Below are 18,973 nucleotides of genomic sequence, written 5' to 3'. Positions count from 1 at the left end.
CCGTGTATAATGAACCGGCTGGGAGACTGAGGGATGAAGATAGCACACGAGACACACAGTACAAACTGCTGAAACAATAAACAAACAAACGAACGGCCAGCACTTCCTCTTCTTATATTGTTAACATCGCTTCCTTAGCTCAGGTTACCCCAAACCCACCCCTCAAAATGCAGCCTTTTCGGCTCACTGGTGCTTAACCTCTTCACTGCCGGTTCTGGCTGAAGGCACAAGCCAACACTTGCCAGTGCGATGGCCAGCACGGGCCCTGCTGCTACTCCTGAGGGCTTGCTGGAGGCACTGGAGATCCCTTTTTCTGAAAGTGATAACAGAAATTCTACCAAAAACTGAATGAAGGGGGATGTAGTTTGGCCATAAGTCTCCACGGCTGTGGCACTCTGGTACCAGCAATGCACCCTGTGTGTGTACAGCAGGAGACTCAGCCTGGATTTGAAATGTTGCTTTCCAGAGATACTAGCATTGGATCCAAGACCTAGAGGAAAAGTGGACTTGTGGCTCAAAGCCAGCTCCTGCATCACCCCTGCAGCTGTCCTCCATCATGTCGTTGCTTTACTGTCCCTGTTGCAGGTGGGTTAGCTACACCACAGGTGCTTCCCATCCTGTGCACTGGCAAGCATCCCATTGCATGTTCCCACCAAGATCCTCTCCTCTGACCCCAGGGTGGACTGCTGCCCATGGTTTTCCCCTTCTTCACTCCTCACCCAAACCACACTTTGTGCAGGTTGTCGTTTAATTGTTTCTGATCTGTTAACAAGAGAATTACAAAAGCAGAAATTGGGCAGTAGCAACTCCACCTCTGCCTGGGTAACTTTTGCAGATGCCTGGTTGAAAAGGAGTTGGGCACGGTCTCTGTTTTTGTGCACGTGCGTATTTCATCCCACAGCAGTTGATGTTCATGGCACACAGGAGCCACAGGGCTGGTGGCAAGGATGCAGCCGCACTATTTGGTGGCTCCTGCTCCATTGCACCCTCCACAAAACACTGCCAGGGAACGGAGAAAGACGGTTCGGAAGAATTAAGCTGGTGCTGCTGGAGCTGGGAAGCTGCTTCTCGAAAGGCATGCTGACATTTTTCCCCATCAGCCCCCAGATTTGGAGTGAGGTGGGGGAGATCTGGGGGGGCCATGACCCTCCCTGGGACATCCCCCCCAGCAGCAGCTGCAATGGCTGTCACGGGGCAGGTCCTGCCTGCTGCTGAGTGCTCCCAGCTGACAGCTTATTTGTTATTACTTTAAATACCCAATGTTTGTGTTAAGCACAGCAAGAAGTCTAGTAAACCGAAATGGTGACATTTAAAAAATGAAGTCTCACAAGTAGATGTTTAATCTTTCTAATAAGGAAGTTATCTGCTAAATACCAAGTTTAACAATTATGTAATAAGTCCATATCAAAACACAGATAATGACTGGTAGGCTATGCTTTAGCAATTGGTATTTAATTAACCTATAAAGGCTTTCCTACTTAATCTAAATTGCCCTTCTAGCCCAAAGACTATTTAAGGTGCAGTGCTTGAAGTACTGTCAGTAAAAGCGTTGCTTTAAGTGCCAAGGCCTACAGAAGGTACCTGAGGCCATGTGCTCAGGGTGGTGGCTCTGGGCATGGGGGGCTACTGGACCCATCAATTCAGGTCACAGAACCACAGACTGGTTCAGGTTGAAGGGACCTCTGGAGGTCATCTGGTCCAATCCCTCTGCTCAGGCAGGCCCACCTACAGCAGGTTGCCCAGGGCCACATCCAGATTAGGGCCTCCCTTCTCCGTTCTTCCCCAGCCTTCCCCAGAGGAGCTGTAGCTGCCGTCCTCCTTCCTGCCACCTCCTCTGGAGTCCAACCCAGTGGCTTCATGCCCTTGCTGGAGCTTGGTTACAAAATGCGCTGAGGGGCCGTTTGCACCACAGCCTCAGGGGAGGAGGGATTGTGCCGGGCAATGCGCAGCTGTGCCCAGCTCCAATATGCTCCATGCCCATCCACAAGCCCCAGAGCGTGGCCCAGCTTTGGCACGTTGTAGGGTGTCTGTAATGTTTTTTAAAGGATGAGTTTACATTTGAAAGAGCAGAAGATGGTCTTAATACCAGATTGGCGTTTTTGGGAAGCCAGGACACATAGGCTTAAAATAGTGCAAGAAATACCCCCAGCATTAGTATACAAACTGGGAAAAATGCAACCTGTGTCCAGGACATGGGGAATGGGCAAAGGATAATGAAGTAAATAGAGACAAGGTCTGGGAGGCTTTCTGAGCAGTCATATAGACCAAGGTAAAGAGTGCAGTGAAAATCTTCAGTGCTTCCTCTACGTGAATAGAAGAGGGCAGGTTTGGGACACGACAGAGAGGAATAATGAAAACCATCCATAGAGATGGGGCAGTGTGATAGCAAACCTGCCACGACTGTACATTAACACAAAAAGGGCAAAGATCTTCTCCTACCCTACACGGAGGCTGCTGGCTGCCCCTCAGCTCTGCATGGCACCAGCAGTGCTCTGCGGGGCCTCAGCCTTGAGGGCCGCACGCTGCGCTGGCGCTGGTACTGGGCCACCAGGCAGGAGGAGAGCTGGGTGGTGGGACCAGGGGACGGCAGAGCCTGCTGCTCTTCCCCGGCTGACCTCTGCTGCCTGCTTGTGGCCTGCTCTGCTGAGCAGGGTGGGAGCGGGTGCTCGGAGCGCAGCTCGCCTCGCTCTCTCCAGGGAAATCAGCCTCCTCTGACGGAGAAACACTTCTCCTCGGCAGGTTCTTGTGCTTGGCGCCTGGTGTGTTTTGGCATGTTTCAGGGCTCAGTGAAGTGCTTTTGAAGCTTTTTCTTTTCTACTGCCAAACTACCCCTGTGTCACAGCGTGTGTCTCCGCAGCGTGGAGTCAAGTGGAGACATGATGAATTTGCACATCCAGCCTTCAGGGAGAAGGAAGAAATATGGAACAAATTCTTCCTGAGCACAAGTCCTTCGATTTCAGGGGACTTCTGACCAGCAACTAAAGTCACTTGTGTGTGCAGCTCCCCTGCAATCTGCAAAGGGATGATGTGTTCAACCTGCTGCTGAAGCCTGAGGTGGATGAATAGTTCTGCAGGAACGGCTTCAAAAGGCGCTGGGAAAGGGCAGGTATGCTGGTACATCAGGGAGGTACAGCAAAGGGCCCAGTTCTTGTTTTTTATGTCATGAATCAGCCCTTCCACCAGACTCCTTGCTAACTGATTCATTACTGTATGTCATGCTAACAGCAGGACCCTGCTACATGCCTCTTTTCACAGTTTTAAACAAAGAACCTGGTTTTACAGTTTAAATAAAATATCTTTATCTGTGGGTTGGCACTGGAAAGGATAGGATGTGTGCTGCTTGGGATTTTATGTCTGGCATGGATGAATTGTGCAGGAGGCGATGGAAAGTGTTTTAGGCAGCAGCAGTCCTCCTTTGTAAAGCCCTCTTTGTGAATGCTCAGTGATTCTCTGCGGTAAAGTTGCTCTAAGAGTCTTAAGGAAGAGCACAAGTAGACATGGTAACCAGCTCTCTGTTCTCAGAAGACCAAACACAATCCCAGCCTGGCTGTGGCACTGAAAATAACAGCACAGCACTTTCATTAGGAGTCCCCAGCTTCTCCAAGCCCTGTGTATGCTGTGCTTGAGAGACTCCTAAAAGTAGACGAACTTTATTTGCAGTCACTGGATTGGAAAGGCAGATGTTTTCCTTCCTTCCTCTCTCTGCTGTCTAGTCCTTGTCAGTTTAGTTAACATCCTGAGTCCGTGTGAGACAATAAATGCAGTCACATGGGGAATTGCTGGGGTAAGGGGAGCATACATGTTCTGCTGCCTGTTTTTCCAGCCCTTGCACCTCTTACTGAAAAGTGGAAAATGCACCAAACTTTTGTGCATTGGAGGGCACAATGACACAGTCTGGGACAGTGGGGAGCTCAGCTGTGTGCCAGCTCTGATGTAAACCTGATGGGATGACTGAAAGGAGGGAAGAATGAAAATTGGAAAATGCAGTCAGGAGATGTACAGGGTGACTTGCCTCTTTGCTGGCTTTAAGCATTGAGACTGTCCTAAGGACCCCACCTTTGTCTTGTGCTGAATGAAAAGCATAAGGGTGCTCAGATCTCACTTCCTAACAGATCAGGTCTCTGGGTGGGCATATTGCAGGGTGCTGGATCCTACTAGAAAATATTTGTGAGTACCATCAAGTCCCAGCAACTTTAAAGTTGAAAGTGAATGTCAGCTCATGTGTGACATGTCAGAGTATTTTGGGACAGGCAGAGCACTGTAATATACTTCTTGATTTATCTGCTCTGGTTAGGTCAATGCAGTCTCTTAATTACATGTCTGTAAAAGGGGAAACTTGTTCATAAGTGGAGAAACAATATTGACCTGGACAGCAGTAAGCCTGATGGAGATGTGGTAAACTTGGATCAAAAAATTCCTTTTTTAACTGATGTGACTGTCCTTGTCCAGATGACATTCACCTCCTTTCATACAGCATCTAGCATAAAAAAGACATTGTCCTTAAAATAGTCTCAATCTAAATTTTACTATTATGCCTTGCACAGCTGTATTTTCTCTTTTGTGGAGTTGCACACAGAAGACCTGGTTTTACAGCCACTGATATAGAGGAACCTTCAGGTACAACAGTTATGTCCTGTCGCTAAGCATTATATGTAGGTCTGTAGTAAGAATTAGTCTTATCTCAAAATGCAAAGCAGTCAGCAAAACAGCAGGGAAAAGGACGTGCTGCAGTCGTACTGGTGGTGGATGGATGCATTGGTGCCCCCCATTCTTCCCAGTACCTGCACCAGAGAGATGCCAGGGACACACGAGGGGTTTCAAAGCTCTTGGACCTTGGGGCTTCCCTTTCTTTCCCTGTGGTGGGGCTGGCAGTGTGGAATGGGCAATGGGAGTTAGTGTTTGTGGGCGCAGAGTAGCTGTTACCTGAGTGCCCCAGCTGCAAGGGATTTGCCTGGAGGAGCTGGTGCTGCCTTCCTCTCCTGTGCTCCAACGAAGGGGAGCACCATGACCAGGATGCTCACACCAGGCCTGCGGCGTAGGGATCATGTATGGGGGTTGGTACTCCTGGAAAAATGTTTGCACGAGGGTGTTCCTGGCCTCTCCCTAAGCAGTGAATGAGCTGTCTGCTGCAGACCTCTGACGAAACTGTGACACCAGCCTAGGGACTATGTCCACACAGAGGGGCACATAGATATACAGAGGATACTGGTATGTCTGCGGCTGTGATGCAGAAGGTTGTCAGGGCTGTGTAAGCTGGGAGATGAGCTCAGTTACTTCCTGCAGTCTGCGTATGTGACCAGGACAGGGTGGTGGGCAGCAGAGAGAAGAGGTAGAAGTAGATGAACTTTCTAGCATTCTGTCTTGTGTTCTCCCTGACAAAGACACAGCTTGATTCAACTAATGGCAGCAATTAGGGATAATGCTTTGGTATGGGTTACAGATTTCCTTTATAATTAACCCCAGAGAGTTTATACTTTTTCTACCTACGGTCACCTCTCATATGTGTGGTGGGTATTTCATTTGTGGTTGTCATCTGTTTTCCCCCTGCCCCCCTTCCTAATTCCAAGACAACATTTGACTTCCTTCATTCATGCGAAATGGGACATTGCTGATGGAAATAGCTCTCTTGGCACCTCTTGTATCTGTGGGCTGATAAAGCAGAAGGGTGTATGGTGATCCTGGCCAAGAGTGGCCACGTGTGGTTTATGAAGTTACTGCTAATAGTTGCTGTTCCAAAGGCAGAGGCCAGAGGTGGCACAATAGTGTTAAGTGGGTTGGTGATACCGCTGCTCGAATTAGAAACACTTCAGGGGCCTGATGTGGTTAGCCCTCAAAACACGTCTGAGATGAAAGTTTTATAGTTCTTGTTTTCCCAGTGGGGAGATTAGCCAAGGCTGCCAAAGCACACTTTAGATTTAGAATTGGGAATTTTTGCCAATTAATCATTAGTTCAGGTTTCTATTTGCTTACCTGAATGAGCATTAATGCACCCAGCGCTAAAATGAGATCCAGTCAGGGCTCTTCTCCTCTTTTGCTGCCTGTCTCTGGCCCTGACCGGTTCACACCAGCCATGTGCCGTGAGAAGGTTGGACTATATTATCTTGGAAGTCTTTTCAAACCTGAATGTTTTTATGATTCTACAAGGACACTGTTAGCAGATGTAAGTGGATGTCTGCTTGGTGGCCATGCCTGTCCTTCTCCCTGGATATCCTCCCAGCAACCTGAAAACTTACAGCTTTCCTGAACATAAGGTTAGACCACACCTTCATGTTTAGCCTCAATTTGTGACTCTTTCCCATGTTTTTTTAATAATTAGCACCTGAATCTGATTGTGCTTTCAAAGATCCATTGGCAATGAGTTCCATGGTTTAACTTTGCGTTCTGTAAAAAATGTACCGAAGTATATTTTCTTTTACTTTTCTCTACTTTCACTTTTTTTTAATCCTGCAGCTTGATGATTTCTGTGACAACCCTCACCTTTTGCATTGCAAAGAATAGTGAGTAATACTCCCCGCTGAGTTTTTAAAAAGCACTTCTGATAATCATTCTTGACATCCTTCATGATTTTCTTCAATCATGTACCTCCTTTTTCAAGGTAAGGAGCCCTACACTGTTCAATCTTTTGTTATACACCAGGTATACCTTTGCTGATAATTCCATACTCAGTAAAAAATAAAAAATAAAAAAATCCAGGTATCATCAAGAATTGATCAACTGCCCAAATAAGCTGAGAGAAGAACATTGTTTTCCAACCTGGTTCCACTGAAGCCGTGTTTGAGACAGGAGATGCAGTGCAAAACATAATTGAAGTTTCTCTGGAAAAAGACATCCTTAGTATAGCATAATGCATTGCACTCTTTAGAAACCAGTTTTCACTACCAATTCCTCAGCAGAGAAGTCTGAGCAACTGCCCTGGAATTATTATCCAAATTAATATTTTAGAGCACTGCCCTTTTAGTGGTAAAATCTGAAATGAGAATTAGTATTTTTTCAAGGGTTCCACATGATACATGCTCATGAGAACAAATGACACGTGTTACACCTACAAATACCCATAGGTACATATTTTTAATTTACATTTCAGATACTGATGTTGGTAGCCAGGAAGACAACACAGATGCTTTGGGTCTCAGACCCAGATGTTTTGGTTGTGGTGACAGCACCTGTGCCGCCTCCACTGGCAGCACTGGCAGCCCCAGCACAACAGCTGTCATTGCTCAGCCCTCGGAGGAGCAAACAAATCTGGTCTTCCTGTGCTGGGGGCCCAGGCAGCAACCTGAACGGGACACAGAGACTGTTCTCCATTGCAAAGCTACCTCAGAAACTCAAGGAAAGCACGAGTGAAATCAATCATATTTTACTCCCTTTGTTCTCTGAAAAGCAGGGGGGGAGGAGCAGGGAGGAAAGACACAGCCTGTTACAACAAAAGAGGTGGTAGTTTGGTTTTTTTTTTTTAATTTTTTTTTATTTTTTGTCCATGTACATTAGAATCTGTAACATGGGAAAGATCAGAGATGGGGACATCTTCCCAGTCAGGTACCCGCCCAGAGTGGGGAAGAAGCAGCAATGGCTCTGAAACTTTGACAGCCAGCGATACGGGGAATTTGTCTAAACTGAAACTTAGTGAGCAGACTCCCCTGCACAACTGAATCTTTCACCAAGCCCTTGCAGTAATTTCATATCAGTGTTTTTGTTTCACATTTGTTAATATGGATCAGGTAGTCTTTCTCTTAATGACTTTGCACGTATACCTTGATAAAGACAGGATGAAGATGGAGAAGGACTTGAAATACGTGATAGTGGCAGACTGATTCTGTTTATTTGTGTTAGTAAACATTTTATTTCAGGCTCAGTGCATTCAGCCTTATGTCTGCATAAACATAGGAGCCTCAACGATTCAGTGAGGCATCAGTGCTTCATTAAAATTCTCCAGGTAAAATTCGGGGCTTTCCTGTAATCAACGAGTAGACAGAGGATACAGGGTTTTGTTTGCAGGTTGTTTTTGTCTTTTTGCAATAGGTAGGTAGTTTTTACTGCTGAGAAGAGGGGAAATATAATGCGAGTGGCAAAATCTGGATGATGGTTGTATTACCTAAAAGCAGTGAATACAATCAAGTGCAGAAGAGAAGTACTAGGACAAGTTCTTTGACAAGATCAAGCTGCATGCTGAAGAGCTGCGTGCCCAGTATGATGCAACATCACCCAACCCAATTATCCAAGCTGTTTAAATTTGAAAAATTCCTGATTCAGTCAGAATTTGACTGAAAGTATTTGTAGAAAGGTGGCCATTAAAGATTAGCAATAGAGAGCAGGAAGGAATATGTATATATATTTTCCTTGTCAGTAAAGTATTTTCCAGTCATAAGAGTGTCTTGTGCCGCATGCTGATCTCACAGATGGTGCAGTAAATCAGGGCTAACTCTGAAAGTGTCAGTGGAATTGTCTTTGTGCAACTGGTATCCGAATTAGTCCCTGGCTGTGAAAGACAGGGATTGCCTTTGGGCGTAAGCACAGATAGGAGAACTAAAGGGTGTTTTTTTTTCTTCTTCTTTTTTTTTTTTTTTTTTTTTTTTTTTTGTGCCTTGGAGTCTGACTCACTTTGTGGCTTTGAGCATTTTGCATAATTCTTTTGCCTTGGTTTCCTCCCTGCAAAGTCAGCTGATAGTTCCAGAGGAGCTCTTGAGTGGAGAACTTTGATTATGGAAATTGCTTTAGAAATGCTTGCTTATTACCATTAATGGAAGTAACATATTACATTAGAAAATTTTAGCTCAGCCAAGGGATTTGGAGGGCAAAAGGCACCCCAGATTCACCAGCAGCTGTTTTTGAAGTACCGGCTATTAATCCATACACTGAAGAGATGCATAGACAGAGAACATTCAGCTGTAAGGGAAAGATACCACCCAAGAGAGAAGCAAAGAATACAATCCTGTGACTGCACGGGTCAGACTTCAAAACCTAGTACAAGCCCCTTGTGACTTGCATGTGAATTCAATATCAGGCAGTAGTGACCACAAGCCCTTCTTCTTTGATGTCTGCTCAGCATATATAAAATTCGAGGGTGTTCTGCAATATAGTTGTAGATGTGCAGGATTTGGAGGTCATCTGTCCTACAGAGACACAGTGGGCTTCTACAGCCCAGCATGCTCTTTCCCTCTCCCTCACTGTTCTTCCAAAAGGCAAATGTAACTTTTGGTTAAAAAATTGTGAGGAGTGGGGTCTGTATTGGTTACCTGTACAGTGACAGGAATATTTGTTAATATGGGGCATGTGTGGGCATGTTACCACTATAATCTTATTTCGTGTTTGAGATGAGATGCTCACATACAAAAGCCTACCTGTGTACTTCATAGGTGCTGGTGTGCTGCCAGAAGGGAGAAAGCTGGCAGCCTAGCAGCAGTGGTAGATCAAAGCCAGAGAGTGATGTTCTCCTAATGTCTCAAATAAATAATCAAGGACTAAGTAAAGGAAAAGAATGCTGCTGAACGTGTGCAGTTTCTGGGAAGAAAAATGCAGGAGCCTGCTCACCATGAGCACATCCTTCAGCTTTCTAATAGAGGAGGCTGGGACATGCCAAGAGCAGAAGATTCCTGGGCTTTACTATGACTCTGGACATTTAAGATGGAATTAATTTTGCCTAAACACAGACATTTAAAAGCCAGATGTCTGGCTTCCTTCTACAATCGGTGGAGGAAAAGGAGGTGATTTATCCAACCTTTCCCTGTCCCTGGGCTGTAGAGGGAGCCTTGTTAGACCAGATACTAACTTACAGACAGCTAAAGTTAGCAAGATGAATTGCTCTTTTACTGCTTCATACATTTAATAAATTGCTCACTTTCCCCACAGTTGTGCATAAGGTCTCTGTTTTCCAGGGAGAAGGGAAGGTGAGGCTGAGATGAACTGAGTTCCCTGTGAACAGCTAGCAACAGAACTGAGATTACAACATACATGCACCCGACTCCAGCCCCCCTCTTATACTTTCAAATTATACTGCCTCCCAGGGACAAAGAATAATCAGTCTCCATGCAGGAAACCATTTTCCCTCACAGGCATAAAAGAGGGTCAACAAATACGGCTAAATGGACAAACACAACCAGCTCCATCAGGTGTGTTAAGAGATTTAGAGTTGCTCGTGGGACATCCAAGGCTCCTTACCAAACCCTGCTAACTCCTAAAGTTGGGTGGCAAGTTTCAGAAAAATTGGGCTTGTGGAGAAATATGCAGTGATTTACCTGCCTCGCCTGACAACAGCATTGCATCGTTGCTGTTGCTCTCTTTGCCGAGCATATGGAAGCTGAGTGCTCCCTGGCTAGTATCCAGACATCCAAAAGTTAAATTGATGGGAATTGCCATGAGGGTTCTAGCTAATGGGAGACATAAAGAATGAAGCCTGTTTTATTTTTGCTTGTTTCTTTCTTTGTGAGCGTTTTTGTCACAGAACAAACCTAGATACAACTGCATGCAACATATTTCTTCTGTGTTTCCCCCCTGGGGATGACTTACGCCAAGTTGTGATCTGTTTTGCTGTTCCAGCCCGTTGGGCTCATCAGTTTGTTCAACTGACTTCTTAAATGGGCTGATTTTTCCTGACTTTGGAAAAAGTGGCAAGAATCTAATTGCACTTATGGGCACGGGGTGCAACGTCAGGTCTGTGGGAGGGGAGGGCTCTGCTTCTCCGGATAGGAAGAGCTGGGTGGACAAGCCTCTTGAGGAGCCTTGGGTGATTTGCACATCAGTCATCAGCACACAGGATACGCTTTAAGCGACATAGCTGGTGTCTGCACAATCCGGTGCAGGATGCTTAGTGGTTTCTTATCCACAGGGACAGATGTTACAGAGAAGCTTAGATATGCACCTGTAGTTAGATTAAATATTTGAGGACCTATCTTCTTCAAGCCATTAGAGCTTGGGGTCCCTCTTCACAGACTGCTGTATATGCACTCTCTGGACCAAACTGTAGATTAATAGCTCCACAGATGGAGAAATATTTTTTTTTCCTAAATCACAGTTCTGTTTCATTTTTATGTTGCTTGCTAGATTAAATTTTAGAGCTCTCTGATTTTTTTTTTTTAATATGCAAAGTAAGACCAGGAATTTTTACTGTTGCAGTTTTGAAAGCTTTTATTATTTTTTTTTCTTTTTGCCGTAAGCAAAACTCAGGAAATCAAAGGTGATTCATCTTTTAGCAGCAAGCGATTTAAAGCAAACAATGCTTTTTGATTTATGATAATGAAAAAGATTGCAGAGTGATGATGGGGTCAGATGAAAACTCACACTGCACAGATTTTTATGATAAGTATCATTATATTCATGTACTCAACTAATTCTGCACTATCAGTTTTATTTGTAGGTTTTATTTATTTTAGAAGTTTTTATTTAGGGAATTTATTGGTAAGGTGTGATTGACAGCCTTGGAAATAAAAGTCTGATATTCAGAGAACAGATACAAAATTTCCTCACGAGGCCCTGCCAGTACGCCTCAAGCTCTTCAGGACCATAGCATGAGAAGGAGAACATGAGAGCGGCTTTCTGAGGTCAGACTGAGAGGCTGGCATGGTATCCCATCTCCAACAGTGACCCATAACAGCTGCCTGGGAGTAGACCATGAAAGATGAGGAAACGCAGGACAGTGCTTCCCCAGATACTCCCCCAGACACCAACCATTTGAGCTCAGATAGTTCTTGATCTGGAGGCCGACATATGTAGGCATGCTCAGAGCATCCCCAGGAACACGTGTAGGATCCAAAGCATCCTGGGCCAAGAAGTTCCACTTTCTTAGCTGTGTTTTTATGACAGAACACATTTGCTCTTCCCACCCTACCCACCCCACCTTTTTTTTTTTTTTTAAAAAGTTCCCTGCTGGTTTCACTGGGTGCCCTCTCTCTTGGGCTGGAAAGGGGACACCCAGGTCCCTACCTCTATGCCTCTCACTGTGAAGGACCTTTGGTTTCTGAATCAGTCATTCAGCAACACAATTCCCTTTTTTGCTGACTTCAGGCCTAAACGTATCGTAGAAGATGACCATTAAAAACATTAAACACTAAATATGAACCCTGAAAAATGGAGTCAGTCCCAATCATAAGACCTTTTTTTTAATCAACTGCTTTTTGATTTTGAAGCTAAATAACATATTTTGCTTCTCTTGTGGATTTATAACTGCTGGAAGTACTTCTCTGTCATGCTTGTAATCTGTTTTATTTCATTTTATCCTGCTCCATAAATTTAGACCATTTTTTGCTTATTTAAGCTTAGCTTTCATGAATCTGCTTGACTCCAGGAGCCAGAGTTTTAAGAAATGGGTCAAGTACGGTGAGACTGAAGAAAAAGCCATAAGAGCTTGCAACACAAAGATTTTGTTTTGTTTTGTTTTTAGAAAACTCATTTAGGAAACATCTAAGCTACTCTGTACTTCACATAAGCTGCTCCAAAGAGTCACAGCTGGGTTTTATGTTTAAGATAGAGAATCAGCAAAAAGCAGGTCTGGAAAAGGCCGGTTAATATCAGCTGTCTCACCCCCCTTTCTGAGACAGGATTCCTGTGTCATTTGTTTGTCCAAACCGATCTTAAAAATCCTCCCATGACAGAGCATGCAGCCTGTCTAGATAACCTGTTCCAATGCTTAGCTCCCCTTATCACTAGAAAGTTTTTCTACTGTCTAAACTACGTCTCTCTTGCTGCAGCCTGAGCTCGTTACTTCTTATCCTGCCCTCAGTGGAGATGAAGAACGTTTAGTTGCTTGTTCTTTGCCGTAGCCTTTTAGAAAAGGTGCTATCGTGTCCTCCCTTGCTTGTCTGTTCCCTGGACTAAACAGCCAGTATTTCTTCTCATGTGCCATCATGTCTAGACATTTGACAATACACCCTGCGCTCCTTCCAGCTTCCTTGACTAGGTACATGGCCTTAGTGAGGCACGGTGCCTGGAAGCAGACCACGGTTTTCTTTGGAGAGGACAACGTGGGGGTGGTAATGCAAGGAGGAGACAGACTGTTTCTCACTTTTTACTAGCACGGCCTGTCTGTTCATCCCACAACATTTGGCTTTTATCCATAGCAGCACTGCGTCGTGGGCCGAAGCCACACACCAGAGCTACTTCACCTCTGTGCCCGGCCCTTCATGCAGAGCTGCGGCCCAGCCAGCCACCCCCAGCCACCGACTCCTACCTAAGGGCAGCACTTCACACCTACACCAATGAATTAATTAGGCCTTTTTGTGGAGAGGGGCCAAACAGCCAGGTACAATGCTTACACCTGGACTCAGAGACCTTTGGGCTTTAGCTTGACTGCTTGGGGACAATGCAGGCAGAGCAGAGATCTGTCTGACCACATTCACTTCATTACTAAAGGCACTTGAATGATATTGGAGGCCCTGCCCTCTCCCTATCTTAGTTTTCTTGCAGCTGGGTGGTGTTCCAAGCTAAAATTTCTTTCTTCTCTTCCACAAGCCATGCTTCTAAGTAACGGCCAGTGACTTGCTTTTCTTACAGTTGCCTGTGTTTGGGACCTACGTCTCTTGCCATGTGCTCACCTGTGAGGTTATAGCTTCCATTTCAGACAGGCTTGTTCTACCCCTCGTTGCATCATAAAGTTAAATATTTCCACCACTTTCAGACTCGTCCAGTGGTTAAAACCACCATGTTTGATGTCTCTAGACTGCCGTGCTGACATCTTTTAGGGATTATCCTCCAGTTAGTTCTCAGGCACTTTTTCTGGGCCTGCCTGTCTGGAGTGCACTATGATCACAGTTCTCGCACATCCTGGACATGTGTCCAATATATCATGTGAAATGGAGTTCATTGATGGGTACTGACATATTTCACTCTTCAACATAACTTCAGTATGCTTGTCAATTTTTCACTTCATGCACAGTGGCTTTAAAAATGCATTGAAACAGCATTTAAATGATCTTAATGATGCTGTTGGCAATATCATGAACCTATATTTCCTTCTTTTCTGCACTGGTTGGATCTTCCCTGCCCACTGATGTCTGACACTTTGCAGCTTATAAAAGTAAGGCATCAAAAAGATTTATCCAAAAAGATTACTCCTTTAAATAAGCAAGCAACAGAAATGAAATCTTGCAAGGAATGAGAGAACTTTGCCATTTGTTTCCATTTTCAAAAAATTTCAGGGAAAAGAGATGAGCTGGTTCTGGCTGTCAGTGTTCTTTACCTCTGTCTGGCCAGCGCCTCAGGACTAACAGATCCATTCTGCTCTCACACAGTGGAGGGTATGCTGTGCTCAGTACTCCTTGTTGCGCTGTTGGAGTGTGCATCTCTCCAGAAAGTCAGTAAGTCACTTTGGTAGTACTTCTGTGCTCTGCCACAGCCCTTGGTTGTCAGCAGACCTTTCTAGTAGAATGATATTCGTCATTTCTGACAAATCTGAGAGAATATGTGTAGACTTGTTATTACTGTCCCATTGCCAGGACATCACCAAGCTGAAACAATCTCATTCCTACACAAGAACAGAGCCTGCAACCTAATGTCAAGGATTAGAGGTAATTCTGGAAAAATTCTGTACTGGTACTGCCTTGCGATCTCCATCTTGTTCATTCCAGCCCTCTCTCCTCAGCCCCATCCCATTCCTTCTCCAAAGAGAGCAAGACATAGATGAAGATAGGACAAAGTGATTGAAATGGCTTTTTGCAAGGCACCTGATAACACTTTCTTCAGCTAAGCAGATAAACCTCTCTTTCTTGAAATTAGTATTAATGAGACACACCAATAACAGGTGTGCTGCCCTTTCCTTTTGGTTTAAAGTCAGGAGCAGCGTTGCTCTGGCACATGGGTAACAGGCTGAAATAGAGAGTGGAGGAAATACCTGGTCTTAGGCAAGGCTGCCTGGAGAATACAGGTAACAAGTTTCATGATTTTCTGCAGATTGTGACTGAACTGGCTGAGACAGCAGCTGTATTACCTTGAACCAAAAATATCTCATTGACAGTTATAATCTGTAAGCCTGTCAATTGTTCAGGCCTGTCAAGTTACACCATGTCATTTGTATTAGCTTGATATTGGGAGAGTTATCTCCTCTATTAGGAGAGGTAGTTAAATCTATGTTAGATATTATGTGTGCAACATAATATTGCTGTTAGGTTGGTGATTGCTAAAAAGACTTTCTGATACTGTTTCAAGTGCTCCAATCTCACTGACTAGTAGCTTTTAATTTAAAATAAAAGCTATTAGCAATGCTGCGTTCTAAAGTGCTCAGAAACTGGCCTTACTCATATATTGTTTTGTTGCCAATAGCTTTAATCAGAGTTACCTTTTCTGAGTCATCAGTGTGACTAATAGCCTTGTGAGGCTACCTAGAATAGACTTCCTCTGAAATAATTTGTCCCCTTTGCACTAGGCTATCTCTGACCCAAAAGGTCAACTTTGGTAAATCCCTTTGGTCTTCCATTGCATCACAGTCTACATGAATAAATAAGACAGGTAAATAAAAATATTAGTATCTTTCCTCTGGGCATTGTTAAGCCTTCTGCTGAAGGGAGCAGTATTTGTCATCTCTAATGCAAAATAAAATTAGTAAAATGACTTGCCCATATTCTCATTCTGAAGCAGTGATGGGATTAGGATCAATCACCTGAATCCCAATACCAAGATTTATTCACTAAAAATAAAAAAAAAATCCTGGCTTCTCTAAATCCATCTCATTGCATTTTCAGGTTCATTCTAATTTGGAATATTGACGTATCATTCTAAATATTCCACCCTATTTATTCCTCTCCTCCAGCACACCTCAATTACCATATTTCCACGTGCCTGGACCATGAGTTATTTGTCAAGAAGGTTTTAATTCAGCCGAATTGCAGCTTGTCCCTAGGTGTGGAAAATACAAGTGGTATCCTATCAGCCATGGACTTTTCCTTTGGAGTCAAAAGATCTTTCTGTCCTTAGTGCAGGATGCAAGTGAAGCCTTTATCTGTGGGTAGGTTATTTGGGGATTAAGGATATTTTAGGTAATATGATATCTGACTAGGTTCAGATTCTCTGTGAGATGGGTTTTACATGCTAGATTCATGTCAGTCCAGTAGATATTGTTATAGATAGATAAGGTGTTTGCGTACTATGAGTGGTTTGGGAATGTGTGATAGCAACCTAGTGATTCTAAGTTTTTAAACTGATAATAGGGAAAAGTTTCGGTGAACACTGACCTCACGTGTCTACTTGCCATGATGTCAAAGTTGCTCACACCTTTATGTGCAGCCATGGTTTATGACACCCCTTCTGCTGTGTGTCATGACACAATTTCACAAGCATTTTTTTAAGAGCAGTATGAAGTTAAGCTCTTTTAATTCCCCCACTTCTGTGTGGGTACCAGCCAGGGAAACCAAGGGACTACTCCAGCTAAAAATCACGTTGCTGTTAATCTAGCTATTTTTGTTGGATTGGCAACTGGCCTGACAAAACCACCTGTGCAAGCAACACTGAGCTGGGTTTTGTGGGAGAGGAATCAAAGGATGTCTTGGGTTGGAAGAGACATTAAAGATCATGTAGTTCCAACCCCCCTGCCATAGGCAGAGATGACACCCACTAGATGAAGTTGGCCAAGGTCCCACCCAGTCTGGCCTTGAACAACTCCAGGGATGGGACATCCACAACTTCTCTGGGCAACCTGTTCCAGTGCCTTGCTACTCTTACAGTGAATATATGTTTCTTCCTAATGTCTAATCTAAATCAATCCTCTTCTAGTTTAAGACCATACCCCCTTGTCCTATCACTATCTACCTGAGTAATGAGTCCCACTCCATCCTTTTTATAAGACCCCTTTAAGTACTGAAATGCTGCAATGAGGTCTGGAGCCTTCTCTTCTCCAGGCTGAACATGCCTACCACTCTCGGCCTTTCTTCACAGGAGAGGTGCTCCAGCCCTCTTATTATCTTTGTCGTCCTCCTCTGGACTTTGTCTAACAGGTCCACATCTTTCTTGTGCTGGGGGCCCCAAACCTGGATGCAGCACTCCAGGTGGGGCCTCATGAGAGAGAGGAGAGGGGGGTCAATCACCTCCCTCCACCTGCTGGCCGTGCTTCTTTTGATGCAGCCCAGGATACAGCTGGCCTTCTGGGCTGCAAGAGCACACTGCTGGCTCATGTCAGGCCTTTCATTCACTAGAAAAACCCTCAAGTCTCTTTCCACAGGGCTGCTCTCAATGAGTTCTTCTCCCAGTCTGTACTCATGTCCAGGATTGTCCTGACCCAGGCGCAGCACCCTTGTCTGGATCCATTCCATGATTTTGCCAGGCATAGAGGTGAGGCTCAGCAGTCTGTAATTCCCTGGGTCTCCTTTCTACCGTTTTCAAAAAATGGGAGTGGTTCTTTCCTTTTTCCAGTCACTTGGGACTTGACTTGACTGCCATGATTTTTCAAATATGATGGAGAGTGGCTTGGTGACTACATCAGCCAATTCGCTCAGGACCCTAGGATGCATGTCATCAGGCCCTATAGACTTGTAGTTAAGTTGTATCAGGAGCTCCTGAACTTGCTCTTTACTTACAGTGGGAGGGACTCTGCTCCCCCAGCCCCTGCCTAGAGGTCTGGGGACTCCAGATGTGATGAGCCTGATCACCAGTGAAGACTGAGACAAAGAAGTACCACTGCCTTCTTCACGTCTGTTGTATGAGCTCTCCATCTTCATTTGTCAGAAGCAGTTTGCTCTCCTTAGTCTTTTTTTTTGTGACCAATGTACCTGCAGAACCCCTTCTTGTTATTCTTTGCATCCCTGGCCAAGTTTAGTTCTGTCAGTGCCTTGTAAGAACCAGGAGGAAGCATGATGGGGGGCAGAGAGGGGCAGTCACTGAAGAAAGGTCTTTCATACTCAAAGAGCAATTAAAGATTCCTTATTCTGGAGCTTTGTGAATACATATATTAGAGCAGTTGTCTCCTGTTTTGTTTCCATATTTAAGTGATACAGTTGCTGAAGACTATGGGCAGCATTAGTCACTGGTAGGCAGCGCAGTCTGAGAGACTGTCTTGGCACCTGAGCCGTCTAAACTAACACAGCGTGTCAACATTTTTTTCCCTTTATATACCTATTAAAAGTATCTTAATACTGTCATGTATATATGCACATATAAGTACATATATGTGTATATATATATAGACACATTTATAAGAGCAGTATGTCTTCCTTCAACAACATTTCATCATTCAACAGAAATCTGCAGACACGTTAACATCTAATTAAATATTTTCTGATATAGGATTACCTATTTTTCCCTCTATTTAATGAGATTCCTCTAGCAAGATTTGGGAAATAGTGTTTTTTTTCTTTTTGTATTTTAAGTAACCTTTATGCTTCCATATGGCTTCTATGACTCAGGCTTTATCATTTATAGATTACAAAGTCACAATTAAAGTCCTAGATAAGACTAATGAGTTGAACATGCCAGACAGAAGCAATTTAAAAAAAAAAAAATTCTAACTAAATTTTAAATCTCCAGAGAAGGCGTAAATTTACAATGCAATATTGATTACAAAGAGTTAATTTGTCTAATGTGTTAACTCTGAAAAATTCTGTGATGCCTGAAAAATAGAGGTTGTGTGGCTGGGTGTAATCATGTCTTTCCCCACCCTCTGCTCCATCATGCTATGAGAACTGCATTATTCTTGATAATGATACTCAATGAAATTTTTAAGGACTCATTCTTTAAAACACAAGGGTTTGACTGTGTATTACCTCGAACATTTCTATGCTGTTTCTGCAGTTGCTATTCTACAATTTATTTTCTACTCTTGGTGGAAAATGTTTACCTTGTTCTGGATTGCTGTTATTTTTAATAAAGTTCTCCAGTAAATTAATCTGTTTCAACAATACTAATCTAAGATGTGCTTTTCACTTTTATGATAAACTTTTATTACCTAAGGTCATGTAATCGTAACCAGGTGGTTACATTCCTTCTTCAGTGCAGAATGAAAGGAGTGAAGAGGTTGTGCTGTGGCTGGAGGGTGAGATACACTTCTGATAAGCTGTTTTAC

The 18,973-nt window shown here is 44.0% G+C and overlaps 2 long non-coding RNA genes across 3 annotated transcripts in view; one reads left to right on the top strand and one right to left on the bottom strand.

Moving 5' to 3' along the window:
• The window catches only part of LOC308191882, a 197,952-nt gene that overhangs the window by 34,388 nt on the left and 144,591 nt on the right, over window positions 1–18,973 (top strand). The window contains exon 1 of one of the 2 annotated variants that reach the window (XR_013948335.1): window positions 14,790–14,851. The exons of the other annotated variant lie outside the window; for it this stretch is intronic. This is a non-coding gene — a long non-coding RNA (uncharacterized lncRNA). Of the gene's footprint in view, window positions 1–14,789; window positions 14,852–18,973 lie in introns of those variants that run through there. 2 annotated transcript variants of the gene reach the window in all.
• The window catches only part of LOC308191890, a 46,877-nt gene that overhangs the window by 20,517 nt on the left and 7,387 nt on the right, over window positions 1–18,973 (bottom strand). The gene's annotated exons all lie outside the window — the stretch shown is intronic.

The sequence above is a fragment of the Anser brachyrhynchus genome (genome assembly GCF_964034855.1).
Source record: "Anser brachyrhynchus genome assembly, chromosome: 3".
NCBI classification, from domain to species: Eukaryota; Metazoa; Chordata; class Aves; order Anseriformes; family Anatidae; genus Anser; species Anser brachyrhynchus.
The sequence above is the reverse complement of the archived record's forward strand: the minus strand, read 5'-3'. Positions and strand labels throughout refer to the sequence as shown.